This window comes from Hylobates moloch, unplaced genomic scaffold (assembly GCF_009828535.3).
Source record: "Hylobates moloch isolate HMO894 unplaced genomic scaffold, HMol_V3 SCAFFOLD_2, whole genome shotgun sequence".
In the NCBI taxonomy this organism is placed as follows: domain Eukaryota; kingdom Metazoa; phylum Chordata; class Mammalia; order Primates; family Hylobatidae; genus Hylobates; species Hylobates moloch.
This window is the reverse complement of record NW_026652277.1, coordinates 24,903,529-24,919,867: the sequence shown is the minus strand read 5'-3', so window position 1 is coordinate 24,919,867 and position 16,339 is coordinate 24,903,529. Positions and strand designations below refer to the sequence as shown.

General features: G+C 37.9%; 1 long non-coding RNA gene and 1 other non-coding gene across 4 annotated transcripts in view; both read right to left on the bottom strand.

Annotated features, from left to right (window-relative positions):
• Nucleotides 1-10,728: 10,728 nt before the first annotated feature.
• Nucleotides 10,729-16,339, bottom strand: part of LOC131382128 (uncharacterized) — a 29,878-nt gene continuing 24,267 nt past the window's right edge. For 2 of the 3 annotated variants that reach the window (XR_009211324.1, XR_009211323.1), the window contains one exon: nt 10,729-11,535. This is a non-coding gene — a long non-coding RNA (uncharacterized LOC131382128). Of the gene's footprint in view, nt 11,536-14,244; nt 14,377-16,339 lie in introns of those variants that run through there. The other variant, XR_009211325.1, reaches the window with a different exon arrangement.
• LOC116477288 (U6 spliceosomal RNA) lies at nt 14,905-15,008 on the bottom strand. Its single transcript, XR_004250425.1, has one exon. It is a non-coding gene; the product is annotated as a U6 spliceosomal RNA (small nuclear RNA).

The following is a 16,339-nucleotide window of genomic DNA, read 5'->3' as shown; positions in this document are numbered from 1 at the left end:
TCTCTACAAATAATTGACCAAAGTTACAGTTAGCAAACTGTTAAGTCAGAGAAAAAGTAGAAAGTAATGTGGAGCAAGGGAAAGGAAACTGAATGCGGTCTGGAGGGGTCAAAAAAGGCTTCTCCAAGAATGCACAGGAGTTAGTTATAAATGCCATCTCTTGCTCTCCTTCCTTGCAGAATGCTACATTTAGTGTACGTGAAACGCAAGGGAATTAATCTGTTTTCTACTCTCTTTAGCAATACTCCACAGGTATGCAAATAAAAATACATTGCTATAGTTGATTAATAAGATTATTACCATTTTATCTGAAGAAAACATTATTAAATAATTAGCCTTAAGAACAACATACTTTGCCAGATGGAATGAAAACAGCTGATAAATCACTGGGACATCAGCTTAGTCACCGGACTGTGTAATAGCTGTGGAAATTCAACTTTATCATGTCTTCCATGTACAATATGGGACTATCCGAAGGAACACGGGTCGTTTTCTAGCTAAGGTTTGCACCGTATAACTAGTCTTTTAAAGAAAAGTTATCTACTGTCCAATTTACAATAAAACATGGCTTAAGCATAATAGCTTTTGTAATTCGTAAAAGTTCTGTGTTTAACTGTTAGGTGGAGCCTGAGATGACCATGAGTAATATGAATATTCTTCCAAGTTGTTTAATCCCCTGAGATGATTATGGCTGTTCTTTAGCCAGATAATGACTCTGAAGTCCATTAAACTTAAAAACAGATGCTTCTAGGGGGAGTTGCTTTTCAATGCATCAGGTTACTTAGTGTTTTTATGTGCCTATATTTTGGCCATCTCCTAATGTTGGAGAATTTGTTTCAGAGATCTGGAACTGTCTCCTCCTCAGCTCTGGTTATCAGAAGCATGGCAGAGGGAAATGGAAGTAAAAGATGGATTGGAGATTTCTGGTGCAGTTGTGAACCGATCATCAGAGCTGTGTATTTGTATCACATTGCCTTGTCTTCCTGCTACAGAAATTCTAGAGAGTTATGCCTTGGGATTTATTGAGAAACACAGTGAAAAACTATCAAGTGACATCATATGGCGGTCTTCCCTGGTCTGCAGTATTGCTCATGGCCTCTTGTTTACAGACCATATTAAAGCTAAGTGTCAAATGCTTTCCTTTTCCTCCTGAGGAATAAAATATGGTTCCCACTCGCCTTCCTCCTAACACATATGGAGATACATGCATTTTCTCTCTTTCTCCGAGTTTGGAAAATTTTTTCCCCTCTAGCTACAAAGGAGTTGAGAGCCAAATATACAGCATAGTTTTAGTCATTTTGCAAAACTTAACTAGTAAACTCTATTTTAATCATTTAGCAAATACATATAATGCTTACTATATACCAGGTGCTGTTTCTGATGTCTTTATTAGTATTAACTCCTTCGGTTCTTTTTTTTTCTCCATTTATTTCTGCTTTGATCTTTATTATTTCCTTCTACTAATTTTGGATTTGTTCTTTTCTGGTTCCTTGAGGTACACCATTAGGTTATTTATTTGGAGTCTTTCTATGTTTTCAATGTAGGCATATGGTGCTATAAAATTCCCTCAGTACTGCTTTTGCTGTATCTGATAGGTTCTGGTATGTTGTGTTTCCATTTTCATTTATTTCGAGAAATGTTTAAATTTCCTTCTTAATTTCTTTGTTGATTGTTCAGGAGCATGTTGTTTAATTTCCATACATTTGCACAGTTTACAAAGTTCTTCTTGTTATTGATTTTTAGTTTTATTCCATTGGATTCAGAAAAGACACTTGGATATGATAGTGACTTTTTTGAATTTGTGGAGACTTGTTTTGTGGTCTAAGATATGGTCTATTCTGGAGAATGTTCCATGTGCTGCTGAGAAGAATATGTATTGTATAGCCGTTGGATGAAATGTTGTGTAAATGTCTGTTAGTAGGTCCATTTGGTCTAGAGTATAGTTTAATTCCAATATTTTTTACTGATTTTCTGCGTGGATGATCTGTCCATTGCCAAAAGTGGGATGTTGAAGTCCTCTACTATTATTGTTTTGCAATCTGTCTCTCCCTTTAGATCTATTTTTGTTTTTATATAACCTTTGGTTCTTTTAAGGACCTTGTTAATTTAGTACTATTTATAGATTAGGGAACTAAGGCTCAGGGAAATTAAGTATCGTGCCTGGAGCCATAATACTTAATCGTGGAGTCATGCTAAGTGTGGAGTCGGCCTTCAGAATCCTTGTTCATAAACATCAAGCTTTGCTGTCTCTGCAGTGATTTGCTACCGGGAGCAGGTAAAATAATATTCAGTCCCAGGAGATAGTGTTCCCTCTTCCACTACACCTTGTGATCAAGAACCCCTCTCTATATTTACCTGCCTCTGTGATTCTACATTAATTGTCTCACAGTAGTATTTTGCTGTTGTTATTATATAATTTACTTTATTCCTTTGTGAAATTATACATTCTACATATACTTTAAAATAAATCATGAACTTGTAAGATACTATTTAAAATGAATGTAATCTTAATGTAACACCATGTTAAGATGTATACAGAAAGGGATTTTGGAGTAGTAAGCTTGAATTTGTTTTGCATTCCAGTATCTACCCTTTTGCCCATTCTCCTTTTTGACAAGGGCACACATTTTCAGCTTGACTAGATGAAAAGTGCTAGGTTTGGCTGTGTAACTGAATAAAATCTATAAGCTGACCATATTAGAAATATCATTAATACCATGCTCTAAACAATTGTAATTGTCCACAGACTTGAGTTAGAGCGCAAAAGCAACTATCTGCTTTAATTTTATTTGGGTGGAGTGAGTGGGGATGGTAAGTGGAGTCGAGAGAGGGTAATAACCAGAGAAGGGTTCCAAGTGAAATGAGAAAAACATCCTCCAAGGATAAGGTGATCTTTCCAGAGGGGTAAACATGTCCCACGGGGAGTGTACTGTACAGTATCTGAAGTGTAAAACTAAACTGCTTATCCCTTTTAATGGGGTCTAGTAATGCTTGCTGGAATATAGCATTTTGGGCCAGTTGAAGTTTATTTCTTCTGTTCACAGCATTTCAGATACTCTTTTGTTCTTTTATTTTTACAACAGTTTCACTGAGATATAATTCACATACCATAAAACTGGCCTTTTTAAAGTGTACAAATCAGTAGTTTTTGGTATATTCAGAGTTGTGCCAACAACCCCACTATTTAATTCTAGAATATTTACAGCACTCCAAAAAGAAACCCTATACCCATTAGCATTCACTTTCCATTCTCTTCTTCCCCTAGCCCTTGGCAACCACACATCTTTCTGTCTTTATGGATTTGCCTATTCTGCACATTTCATATAAATGGGATCATATAACATGTGGTCTTTGTGACTGGCTTCTTTCACTTAGAATAATGTTGTCAGGATTCATTCGTGCTACAGTGTGTATCACTGCTTTATTCCTTTCCATTGCCCAATAATATTATATGGATTTGCCACATTTTGTTTATCCATTTAATAGCTGATGGACATTTGGATTTTTTCCACTTTGGGGCCATTATGAATAATGCTGTTATGAATATTTGTGTACAGTTTTTGCTTGGACTTGTGTTTTCATTTTTTTGGGGTATATACCTAAGAGTGACACATTTGTTCTTGAGTTTCTTCCAAGAGTTGAGTATTTTTGATTAAGATGGGATCTCAACTAAAAATCAATTTCTGGTTGCAGATGAGTGTACATCCTGCAGTTGTTAAGCAGATTTTAATGAAATTTGTTAGGTAGTTAAAAGATATATATATGCTACCAAATCATATACATGTATGCACTGTTGGGTAGTCTCAGGTTGTATTCTTTGGATATTCATATTGTGGTTCTGTGAACTGCAGAGACCTCTGGCCAGTAGCCTATATTTTGCTTCCATCCACAAGGCAAATTTCAACTAAAAAATCCATTGAAAAGACTGCAGCAACTCTATGTATTTCAAAGGAAATCTTCCACCATTTAGTAGAAGGTGACAGATTATGCACAGCACATCAACCTAAGTTTCTGTGACACTTAGTTTGCCCTTTATGTGCATAGTCCTTCTACTGTCCTAAAAGCCCTCTGCACTCCTCTTCCCTTCTCTATGCCTGGTTCACAATACTCTCGCCGTGCTTTCCATTCTTTTTTTTTTTTTTTACATTTTTTTTCTTTTTTTTAATTATTGTTATACTTTAAGTTTTAGGGTACATGTGCACAATGTGCAGGTTTGTTACATACATATCCATGTGTCATGTTGGTGTGCTGCACCCATTAACTCGTCATTTAGCATTAGGTATATCTCCTAATGCTGTCCCTCCCCCCTCCCCCGACCCCACAACAGTCCCTGGAGTGTGACGTTCCCCTTCCTGTGTCCATGTGCTCTCATTGTTCAATTCCCACCTATGAGTGAGAACATGTGGTGTTTGGTTTTTTGTCCTTGTGATAGTTTACTGAGAATGATGGTTTCCAGTTTCATCCATGTCCCTACAAAGGACATGAACTCATCATTTTTTATGGCTGCATAGTATTCCATGGTGTATATGTGCCACATTTTCTTAATCCAGTCTATCGTTGTTGGACATTTGGGTTGGTTCCAAGTCTTTGCTATTGTGAATAGTGCCGCAATAAACATACGTGTGCATGTGTCTTTATAGCAGCATGATTTATAGTCCTTTGGGTATATACCCAGTAATGGGATGGCTGGGTCAAATGGTATTTCTAGTTCTAGATCCCTGAGGAATCGCCACACTGACTTCCACAATGGTTGAACTAGTTTACAGTCCCACCAACAGTGTAAAAGTGTTCCTATTTCTCCACATCCTCTCCAGCACCTGTTTCCTGACTTTTTAACGATCGCCATTCTAACTGGTGTGAGATGGTATCTCATTGTGGTTTTGATTTGCATTTCTCTGATGGCCAGTGATGATGAGCATTTTTTCATGTGTTTTCTGGCTGCATAAATGTCTTCTTTTGAGAAGTGTCTGTTCATGTCCTTTGCCCACTTTTTGATGGGGTTGTTTGTTTTTAAACCTTCCTGGCTCATTCTTGGCCCAGGGCCTTTGGGCCAGCTGTTCCCTCTGCCTGGCTTACTCTTCTTTTGTAGCTGCCCCGCCCCCCACCCCCAACCCTTATTAAGTCTTAAATATCCCCTCAGAAAGGCTTCCCTGACCCCTTGCTCTACATCAACCACATCAGCCTTGCCCTGACTCTGACTGATTTTTTTGAGTGGAATTGACTGGTCTTCTTGTTTATCTGTATGTTCCTGTGTTAGAACGTGAACATCAGGAGACAAGGGAATCTGCCTGCCTGCCCTGCTGCAAATTTACATAGGGGCTGGCAGGTGTTAAATATTAGTGGAATGAATGGCTGAGTTGCTCTTCTTGTCCTGAAATGTCAGTACCTGTTGGAGCCAGTGTTTTCCTGGCAACTCTCCTAGAGGGCCAGTATCGGAGAGCTCTAGGAGGGTAGCATCAGAGGGCTCTTCATTTCACCTCCACCCCCAGAAAACTAGCAAAACATAACAACAGAGCCTCATTCTTATTTAATCTCTGACTTTTTCTTCCCCTAGAGCTGCATCCTTTCTCCAAAAGGACCTGCCAGAGACTGGAAGTGTTGACTGCTGCAAGGACCAAGGTGGGAATTGCTGTGCTACCATTTGGAAACAGTAGGTTTGGTGCTTCCTGCTGCTATAGCATGAGTCTAACTTGCATCAGCTGAAGGTTGGCTGTCTATCAGTTATCCTGTAGCATTGCTGCTATCTTCCCTTCTCTGGTTAAGACATTCATAAATGTCTTAACTCTGAGAATTCTTATTTCATCCTCAGGAGAGTCTTAAATTTCAAGCTCTTTCAGGTGAATGGATGTTTTCTCAGTCTTGGATTGCCGTTTTAAATGACAGCGAGAGAGATAGAGGTAACCCCAAAACTTCCTAACCTGTTTGCATTACTGCCAAAAGAGAGCACTCAATTAACTGTCTCAACCATGCCTTAAGAAAACAGAAAATCTTCAAAGAAGTATCAGTCAGCCATGCACCTTTTAGCAACAGTACGGAAATTACTAGCAAAGTTATTCTGTTTTTATAGTTATCTACACCAAATTTAAAGAGCTGTGGCAGTTATACCCACTCTATGCCCACTGACGAAGAAGAGGTTTTGCTTGTGTGGTTGAAGCAGTACAACTCAATTCACTGCCTAGAGTACTTGGAATTTTATTTCAAGTATAATCTTATTCTTGAAAATAAAAACAGTTGCATTTTTTAGTGCAAAAGATTTTCCCTTTTCTTGCTATATCTCTGGGCACCTTAAGACTAGGGTTCATTTGACCCTGATGATAGCTGTTTCGGTTTTTTTTACTTTTTATCATTACTGTTTATTGTGGTGTTTGCCTAAAAAGATTTCTACCCTAAGATGGACACCAGGACCATGTAATCCCAAATTATTTAAAATAAATATTTGTGGGTAATTAATATTATTCAGCACAGTATTCTGTAACATTATTTGCCTTCTGTGAAATTCATAATAATTCTAGGAATGTTGCTAAGGTTAGAATGCCTACTTTGAGCTGGTACTAAGAATGGCAGCTATTTCTAAATATTTGACACCATTTTGATATCTTTCCCTTTGTCTGGTGGTGTCTGTCTCATTGAAGCTGAGTGAAGAAAAGAATTCATTTACTCAACAAATACTTACTGAACGCTTTCTATGTGCCAGGCATTCTTGTCAGTGTTGCGAATGAGTCAGTGAACAAAACAAAATCCTTTCATGAGCTTTAAAAAAAGCTCTTGAATATCCTCAGCCAACAAACCAGAGCAGGGAGGCACAAAGGACTCGCCTCACTCTCAGGTATTCTGGGGAAACCACCTTCAGGATGGCAGATGGACACAAGCAGGAAAGGAGAGAGTGGAACCCTGATTTGGAAAATAAAGTAGTCTTATGTTCTAATTTAATCACTGCAGAATTGTAGAAGCGTATTACAATAATAAACCAAAAAAAGGTGCTAGGTTGATATAACTTGGGCTTGAAAAATAAAGGATTACTGTTTTTTTTTTCCTTTGCAATGTCCCACACACTTGATGTAAGGATTACTTAAGTATACCATTTTCGTACATTTTGCATTCACAGAGTCTGCCCAAATTCTGCCTCCACCATCCTCTCAGCCTCTGTCAATGTCTAATGCATCCTTCCAGAATTTCTTTATGCATAAATAAGCAAATAGGAATATTCCTATTTGCCCCCTTCATAATGTAAAAGATAGCATACTATATTTCTCTGCAATGTATGTTTTTTTCCTTACAATATATGTAGGAGGACTTAATAAGCGAGTACTAAGACACTTTCCTCATTCTTTTCTTAAAGCAGTTACAGAATAACAGAGTCCATTTATGGATGTTCCACAGTTAAAATAGTGATCTATTGATAGACAACCTTTGGGTTGTGGCCAATTGTTTGCTCTTAAACAATACTGCAGTAAGTAACTGTATGTAGGTTATTTTGCATGTAAACAATATATCTATATAAACTTGTAAAGTAGAATTGCAGTTCATAAAGTATATGTGTAATTTTAATAGATATCATTAAATTGCCTCTCTGAGAGGAAGGTTTTCTTTTTCTTTTTCTTTTCTTTTCTTTTTTTTTTTTTTTTTTTTGAGATGGAGCATCTCTCTGTTGCCCAGGCTAGAGTGCAATGGTGCAATCTCAGCTCACTGCAATGTCCGCCTCCTGGGTTCAAGCAATTCTTCTGCCTCAGCCTCCCGAGTAGCTGGGATTATAGGCACCCACCACTGCGCCCAGCTAATTTTTGTATTTTTAGTAGAGGCGGGGTTCGCCATGTTGGCCAGGCTGGTTTCGAACTCCTGACCTCAGGTGATCTGCCTGCCTCGGCCTCCCAAAGTGGTGGGATTACAGGAATAAGCCACTGCGCCTGGCCAAGGTTTTCTTATTACATGTCTACTAGAAACTTGTGAGAGTACCTGCTGTCATCAGCATCTGGATATTTTGCCAATTCTCATAGCTTAAATGTCAGACTGGGTTGCATGCCTTGGCAATGTGTTCTTATAGCATCCTGAGCTTTCAATTATCTAAACATTTATCTCCCTGTGTGATAATGATTTGTTTGTTTCTCCAACCAGACTGCAAGCTTTGTGAGGCCAGGAACTAGGTCGGCCTCTTTCACCTGGCCATAACAGACATTCACATATCTAATGAAGTTTAAATACATTTTCAAAAGATGAGACAATTAGTGGTAATTTAGCTCTCAGGGTATACAAATGCAGTGTAAACTGACTTGCTGTCATAGATGGGGCTCTACTGCTATTTAATTATTAGAAATCTTCAGTTTCAGCATGGGAACAAACATTCTTCTTTTATGTTACTGAAATTTATATTAAGCAGGTAGTCAGCAACACATTCATGAGGTTAAATCCTCAGTTATCTGCTGGCAGTTTGATGTCCCAAGACCTAAATTCGATTTTGAGAATCTGAAGAAATAAGCTTTCTACTTCCAGTTATGTGTGTGAGCCCAAACATTTTACAGGGCTTCAGGAGGTGCACCTATCAACTACTAACCCCAAATTAGAAAACTTGCTTGAGAGACGTGGTTAAGGACTTTGAAATATTTTGGAGAGTGATTCAACCCTCTTATTTCTTGCCACTAGTAATTGCAGCCTACAGTTAGCCAGTTCTAGATAATGAGGGTACTCTTTTCTTAAATCTGTTATGGACTTTGGTGGAATGCAAGAATTTTTTAATATGGAAAGATTTTTTTCCTTAAATATGCCTTTCAAAAAGAAAAATATTTTGGAGGAGATAAAGGATTAACATATGTTTAAGTTGAAAATCTTTGCTAAGTAAACTCATATACCCATTTTATAGTTGTTAAAAAAGTGAAGTAATTCGTATCTATTTGATTTTTAATAGTTCTTACGAATATCAGGCATACTGAAACCCCAAGGTTAGGATGAATATTATTGGATGAAAGGAAGAAAAAATAATAATTTTCTAAACAATTTTTGTATCTTCCTGTCCATAAACATTTAATAAATCTAGAACTCAGGACTGTCCCACTAAGATTAGGAGTAACATTTATTTATGCACACCCTTACATCTTATTTTATTTTTTCTATAGCAGGCATGTCGTCTGACAAGAAGAGCAAAAGCGAAAGAAACAACAACAGAAACCCCGGTATTGGGGCAGTGGTGGGGCGGCTTTTCTAAAACCATTTTTCTTTTTCTGAATATTTAACACGCAGAAATGACTGGGAAAGTAGCAGAGACATAAAATAGTAGAGGAAAAGCCATAACTGTTGGAGAATGTATATGGAGTGCAAGCCCAGAGTGTTTTGTTCTAGATTTTTGGCTCCTAGAGTAACCCAGGCACACATGCTAACTTAAATTTGAAGATGAAGGTTAGTAAGGTGACTTTAGGCCAGCTTTGCTATTTATTTGTGTTCATGACGGTATTGGAGGGTGAACCTCCTTGATTCCGAAGCTACTTATATTGTGGTAATCAATTCTCGTTATCAAGAAAAAGGGACAGATATGCAAATATGTGAGGGAACTAATTCTTTTAGGGATGACAAGTAATTTCCATGATACTGTATAACCTTTCCCTTTTATGTGTAAGAACCCTGTAATTAGCTTTGTCTTAAAAGGTTTTTTTCAAAACTCTATAGAAAGAATAGTAGCCTGTATTTCAGCTACAAAGGATCTGTTTATTCTGCGTACAGCATAGTGCCTTTTGAATGCTCCTGACTTAAAGAGAATGACTGAAGGAGCCTCTACCAACAGTGAGAAAGTGGGAAAGAACACTGTCAAGTTTAAGCACTAAATCAGCAGTCTAGTGTTGGGAGGACGTCATGCTGAATAGACATCTGCCTTGTATCTGACTGTACCTGTGCCTGAGTTGTCTTCATCCTGCCAAACACAAACAAGTTACTAGGCAACAGGAGTGATTCAGATGCTCTGAACACCTCACTGAATGAAATGTCTAACCACAATGTTTCCAGGAAATGCCTCCTCTACAAGTCACTGGGCAGCCTGATAAACATTTGCATGTGCCCTGAGGTCAAGTGACCTGGAGCTTCTAGCTTGTGTGTTATAAGGTGGGGCCTGCTAATGTTTGGAAGAATGCCACCTTACTGGGCAAACATGGATAGTTTGCATGCTCCTACATGGTAACTGTGAGGAGGAAGAGTTGGGGACAGGACTGGCAGAGGTGCAGTCTCTCCCCAGAACTCACCAGGATGGAAATCCATTGCCCTTAGGTCACATCTCTAATTGTAAAAATAGCCCAAGATACCAGAAAATCACAACATAGCATGGTACCAGGAGCCTGGACTCAGATGCATTCAAATTCTACCTCTGTCACTTGTTAGATTTCTAACTTCATACCTCAGATAGGGGTGGTAATGGTGACCACCCTATACAGTAGTTGTGTGTATTAATGTTAGTATTTGGGGAACACTAGAACTAGCATCTGTCATAAACTCTGGGAAAGCATTAGCTTGCTCGCCATGCTGTAGACAGCTCCTTGAGAGGTGGGGGCTGAATTGTGAAGGAATGAAGAAAAAGAGAAGTGAGGTCTTTTCCAAGGATGTGTTTATTCTTTTATGATTTGGAGGACTGCAATCATAGAAATTTTAACCATAAAATCATTTAAGAAAGCTCTTCAAGGTCTTTCAGCACTGCATACTTTGAGAATTATGTATCAAAAAATGACTTTAGGGTTATGCAGCGGAAAGGCCATGCGATCATGGAGCACTGCTTTAGGGCTTCCAGTGGATATGTAATGCTCTGAAGCTAGATATGAGTTTTTGCTTTACTGTTTTTTTCCTTCTGTTGTATCCCCTTTTTATATAAGATATAATAAAAATGCAATCACAAAAAGTAAACCACAGTAAGTCGGATGAAATGTTTGGGCTCTGTGACACATATGGAAACCATAATTATACAGACACATTAGTGACTCATTTAGGAAAAGAAAGGTACCTGAAGCTCTCTGGGAAAGGGTAAGATAATTCTGGTGTCTTTGAGTGTGTGGGCTGCCACATTCATTCAACTGCTATTCTAGGGCTGGGCTGCAGGTTTTTGGCTAGTGGCCAGGAACACCAACACAAACAGGACATGGACTCTGTCCTTGCAGCTCATAACCAGCAGAGGAGATGGCCCTGGGTTAAGCAGTGAGCTTTAAAACCCTGTGCTGGGCTGAAGAGATGTGTAGGAGCATAGCTATGGGGAGAAAGCCAATGGCATTCAATCTCAATCTGATCTTTAAGAGTTCTACTTTCTCTTGAATTTATTTTTGGAAGGGAAATCAGAATGTTAGAGAATTGTGTTGGGAATGTGTCACCACATGCCAGGCTGGTGGCTCTGCAGTTCCTGAGCAGTGTTTTGTAGTAGTGACTAAACCCTGCTCTGAGAAAGTGGCGACATTAAGAGATGCAACGGAGAGTAAAAGTAGTTGGAACCTTTCTTCCTGAACCTGCAGAGTCTCTCTCTCTGGTTCTGTCTTTGCTGACTGAGAGATGGTGGTGTTTCCCAAGGAAGTAGTTGGCCTGAAAGTCAAAAGGATGAAAAGGAATGGGGAGTGACTCTCAGAGTTGCCTCAAAAGCCAGTCATAATAGTTAATTTTGAATTAGGTAGAAACTCTGGTCAGTTGTACAACATAAGTACATGACGTTTTATTCAATAGCTATAAAGATTTCTTTTAAAGTGTTTTTAATTGACAAAAATTATATATATTAAGGTGTATAACATGATATAATGATTTATTTATTGCCAAAATAATGGCCTAGTGACTTAAGGTTAACTTTTCAATCTCTATAAAAAGTAAAGGAGAAAGCCCGTTGAACTGTAAAATTTTCCAGCTTTCTTTGAAGTCACAATATATAAAGTGCTTCAATGAATTTAATGTTAAAGGTAGAATCCCTGTTTTATATGCAGTCTTATGCCTTGAATAACTTTCTATAAGTGTATGTTGGTGTGGGGAAAATGCATTTAAGTTTGGTTTATTTTATAAAGAGCCCAGAGGTTTTTCTATTTTATTACCATTTACATGAATTTAGATTCTCCATCTTTCATCAGGTATCTTTATGTTACTTGGTGGAAAACTATATTAACATTATTCATAAAATATTACTGAACAAACATAACATTTTCAAAAACAGCCATAAATAATGCCTCAAGTGATTCAAATAAGCTTCGATAGAATTCACGTTGTTTATATTTGTTTGTTCCAAAAAGCATTTAAGATAGGAACTTATAGTTTTAATTAACAAAGTTCTAAGACATAATCAGCTGCTTTCTCAAAGCTATCTGGCTTAGGAGTGTATGTCATGTATGATGTTAAAACTGGAATAGTCTGCAACCCAGAAAAAAATATACAATCTGGGATTGCTAATCTATTACGAGAGAGGTCTCATCTAGCTTAATACTGTAAATTGTCTACCTTTAAACATTAATGCTAATGGAATTTATAGTTTAACTTTAAATCAAAATATGCAATTTCAGATTACTTGGGATATTATTATATTTCAATTGTAGGTATTTTGGAAAAGGCCTTTTAAAGCACCAACTATTTATAAACACTAACCAGTTTATACTAATTGGTATTATATTATTTCCTAATTTTGAATCTGCATCTGTATAATGGTCAGTTAGCATTATAAAGCATAATACTTTTTTATATTCTTTCATGTTGGCCTCTGAGCTCACCCAATAACTTTTCCATTGTTTACCTTCTAATTAACCATCTCTTGTTCTAGGGAATATGACCTTTCAGCTACAACTTTATAAAATTATTTTCATTAGCTTTAATGCCTTATTTCTTCTCTAATAAACCTGAATCAGGAGCTCTTCATTAAGATCTTATTTAATTGGTTTCAGTCCTGGTGGAAATCCCCCCCCCACCCCCATAGTCTCCTCTTGTTCCATTCAGATGCCTTAAGTAGTGACTAGAACCTAATGGGTGATTCTTCCATGAATTTATTTTCCTTTTCATGTGGCTTATTCTGACTGTGTGATTGCCACAAGAAATAAAAGTATAAGATCAACTATAATATGCCAATGGCCAATCATTTAGCATAGCCCCTTATTTGAGAATGTGATAGGGGTAGGACAGAAGAAACTAAGGACCAAGGAGATTGCATTAATTCTCATCAAGTGGCAGAGTCAGGGTTGGAACCTGGATTTTAGGATTCTAAGATGTTACAATGTACATTTGACCTGTGTTTAATTTGCTTCTGAGATTAGCAAGGGCATGTTGTAGGGGCAATGGTTATTGAATAAAACTTTTGTTATTTATTAATAGTATTCACATGGATGTGTTATCCACAAATTATCTACATCAAGCTAAATAAAAATACCAAGTTAAAAAAAAAAAACTCTTGGCTGGGCATTGTGGCTCACACCTGTAATCCCAGCACTTTGGGAGGCTGAGGTAGGTGGATCACCTGAAGTCAGGAGTTGGAGACCAGCCTGGCTAACATGGCAAAACCCTGTCTCTACTAAAAACAGAAAAATTAGCAGGGCGTGGTGGTGTGCACCTGTAATCCTAGCTACTCAGGAGGCTGAGGCAGGAGAATCGCCTCTGACTGGGCGAGAGAATCGCCTCTAACTGACTCTCCACCTGAGAGGCGGAGGTTGCAGTGAGCTGAGATTGCACCATTGCACTCCAGCCTGGGCGACAAGAGCGAAGCTCTGTCTCAAAAAAAAAAAAAAAAAAAAAAAAAGTGTTTGGAAAATATTGATTTCTCATATGATGGGACCAATCTCATGGTGGTGTTCTGAGCACTAACTCATATGATGGTTAGTACATTCTTTATCAATCTTTATCAATAAATTACCTTACCCTACTTCTTTTCTTTCTGTGAGACATGAGATTTTTATTTACCTTTTTAAACTTTCTTTGGTGAGGTCACTAACATATCTTTTATTTTGTTTTATATAATGATATATTTTTAATATGGCCAAGAGTCTTAGAAATCTGTAAAGTAATGGTGTTACACTGAGAAAACTACAACCCAAGATTGCAAAATTACTGACCCAGGATTAATCATGACTTGTTTGTGGCCAAATTGAGAGAGAGATTCTGGTTTCTTGACTTCTGATCCAGGGCTTTGTCATGGCACTATCAGTTTTTAAACTTCTTTAGCCATAGAACCCAGATTTCAGATGAGGTTTTGGGTAACCCCTCTAAAACAGAAGGAAAAGCAGAGCTCCTCAAGTTGAAAGGAGATGGAGGCCTGAAGACACATGCACATGGCCTCCCCAAGACTCTGTACTGTAACATACTGCTCTCCTCGACATAGTTCACAACACAGATGAAGGGTGTGCTCCTTCTCTCCTCCTCCAAATATGGTCTAGTTCTTTTCTGGAGCATTTCTGTCCCCTATATCTGAAATGAACGTAATTGGAAAGGTTGGAGGAGATACCGACCCAGCCTGGGAATTACATTTAATAAATGCAATGCCAGTCTTCCCAGTTGATTCTGGAACATTTTTCCTGTGTGTCAAGAGGAAGCAGCAGGGGAGATGTTGCTATGAGAATCCACTGATGTCTGATGTTGGTTCTTCTGACATAGCAGGGCTGTGCTATCCCATTTCTTTTTCTTTGCTGTGAGAATTCACCCTGAAGCTGTGTGCTCATTTGCGATGCTTTTTCCCAAAGGGGTAGAACAGCCTGCCGAGTCAGAACTACCAAAGTACCAAATGCTTCACTGCTTACTAGTTGGTGACCTTGGGCAATTCACTTAATATCTCTGTGCTTATCTGTAAAACATGGGTAATATTTAACCTCATAGAATTGTGGGGATGATTAAATAAGATAACAAAGGCATTTAGAACTATGGCATTTGGGCAATAGTAAGTACTATATGAGTGTTAGCTATAGCTCTTATTCTTAAGTCTAGGCTATATAAATTTTTTTTTATATGGAACACTTCACGAATTTGTGTATTACCCTTGTGCAGGGGCCATGTTAATCTCTGTATCATTCCAATTTTAGTATATGTGTTGCCGAATTGAGCACAGGCTGTATAAATTTAAATCATTAATAGGATACATAGTCAAAATTTTTAAACACTTGGAAAATATTCCAATCTAGTGTTGTTAAACTGAAATAAAAATATATTTTTGGCAGAGGAAATATAGCATAATAGTGATAAAGTCCAATTAGCTCTGCACAATCACAATGTTGATGAAATTGTTTAAAGTGTATATTTTTAAATACTTTTCCAAATAAAAGCTTAAAATAACAACAAAGCCACAATATAATAATCATTTGGGTTTGCAATATAAATTAGATTGTTAAAGGCTTGGAGAAATTTTCACTTTTGCTTAGTTTTGCATGATTTTATCATAGGTAAGGAAAGCTACACAAAGTGGTCAACCAACATTTCCTAGAAAACTCTTTTTTGACAGTTGATCTTCAAATTAAGGTTTCTGATTGCACTTCAGTAAAAACCTCTGCAAAGAAAGTGTGTATTTAGGCCGTTATCTGTTGAAGAGCAATAATGGCCTTGATGAGTGCATTCTTATTCTTAAAGTTGCTGCCCGCCAGGTGCGGTGGCTCTCGCCTGTAATCCCAGCAGTTTGGGAGGCCTAGGCAGGTGGATCACCTGAGGTCGGGAGTTTGAGACCAGCCTGGCCAATATGGTGAAACCTTGTCTCTACCAAAAATACAAAAATTAGCTTGGCGTTGTGGTGGGCGCCTGTAATCCTAGCTACTCGGTAGGCTGAGGCACAAGAATTGCTTGAACCCAGGAGGAGGAGTTTGCAGTGAGCCGAGATTGTGCCGCTGCACTCCAGCCTGGGCGACAGAGTGAGACTTTGTCTCAAAAAAAAAAAAAAAAAAGTTGCTGCCATTTTCAGAATAAAATGAAGCCTTTTTCTGCTCCTGTAACCATAGGATTCTGGAGCCCTATTTTAGAGTTAGGATTTTCTTTTTCCACTATCCCTTTTGTACCTGCCTTTAGCACATCTGGATATTTTTCACATTTGAAAGTTTTATGATTATTGAATATTATGTTCAAGTAATTTTGTGCATTTTCTTACTATTGACAGCCTTTGAACAAGTCTGATTTGTACTTACAAAACACCATTTTTAAGAGATTTCTGTAATTGTGCATGAATATAGGTCAAAAGGTAGAAGTAAAGAATAGTAGCCATACCATGAACATGTTGGGCACAAAGCACCCAAGAGAGGAAGGTTGGTTTCTTAAGAAGCAGAAAGTTATAAATTAGTGTTTCTTTTTAAAAGGGAATTTAGGGGAGAGGGGACACTGGGTTTTGTAACCCAACTGGGTAGTGAGTGCTGTATTTGAAAGCTCATTTCTAGGTCCAGTAGCACATACCAGGGAG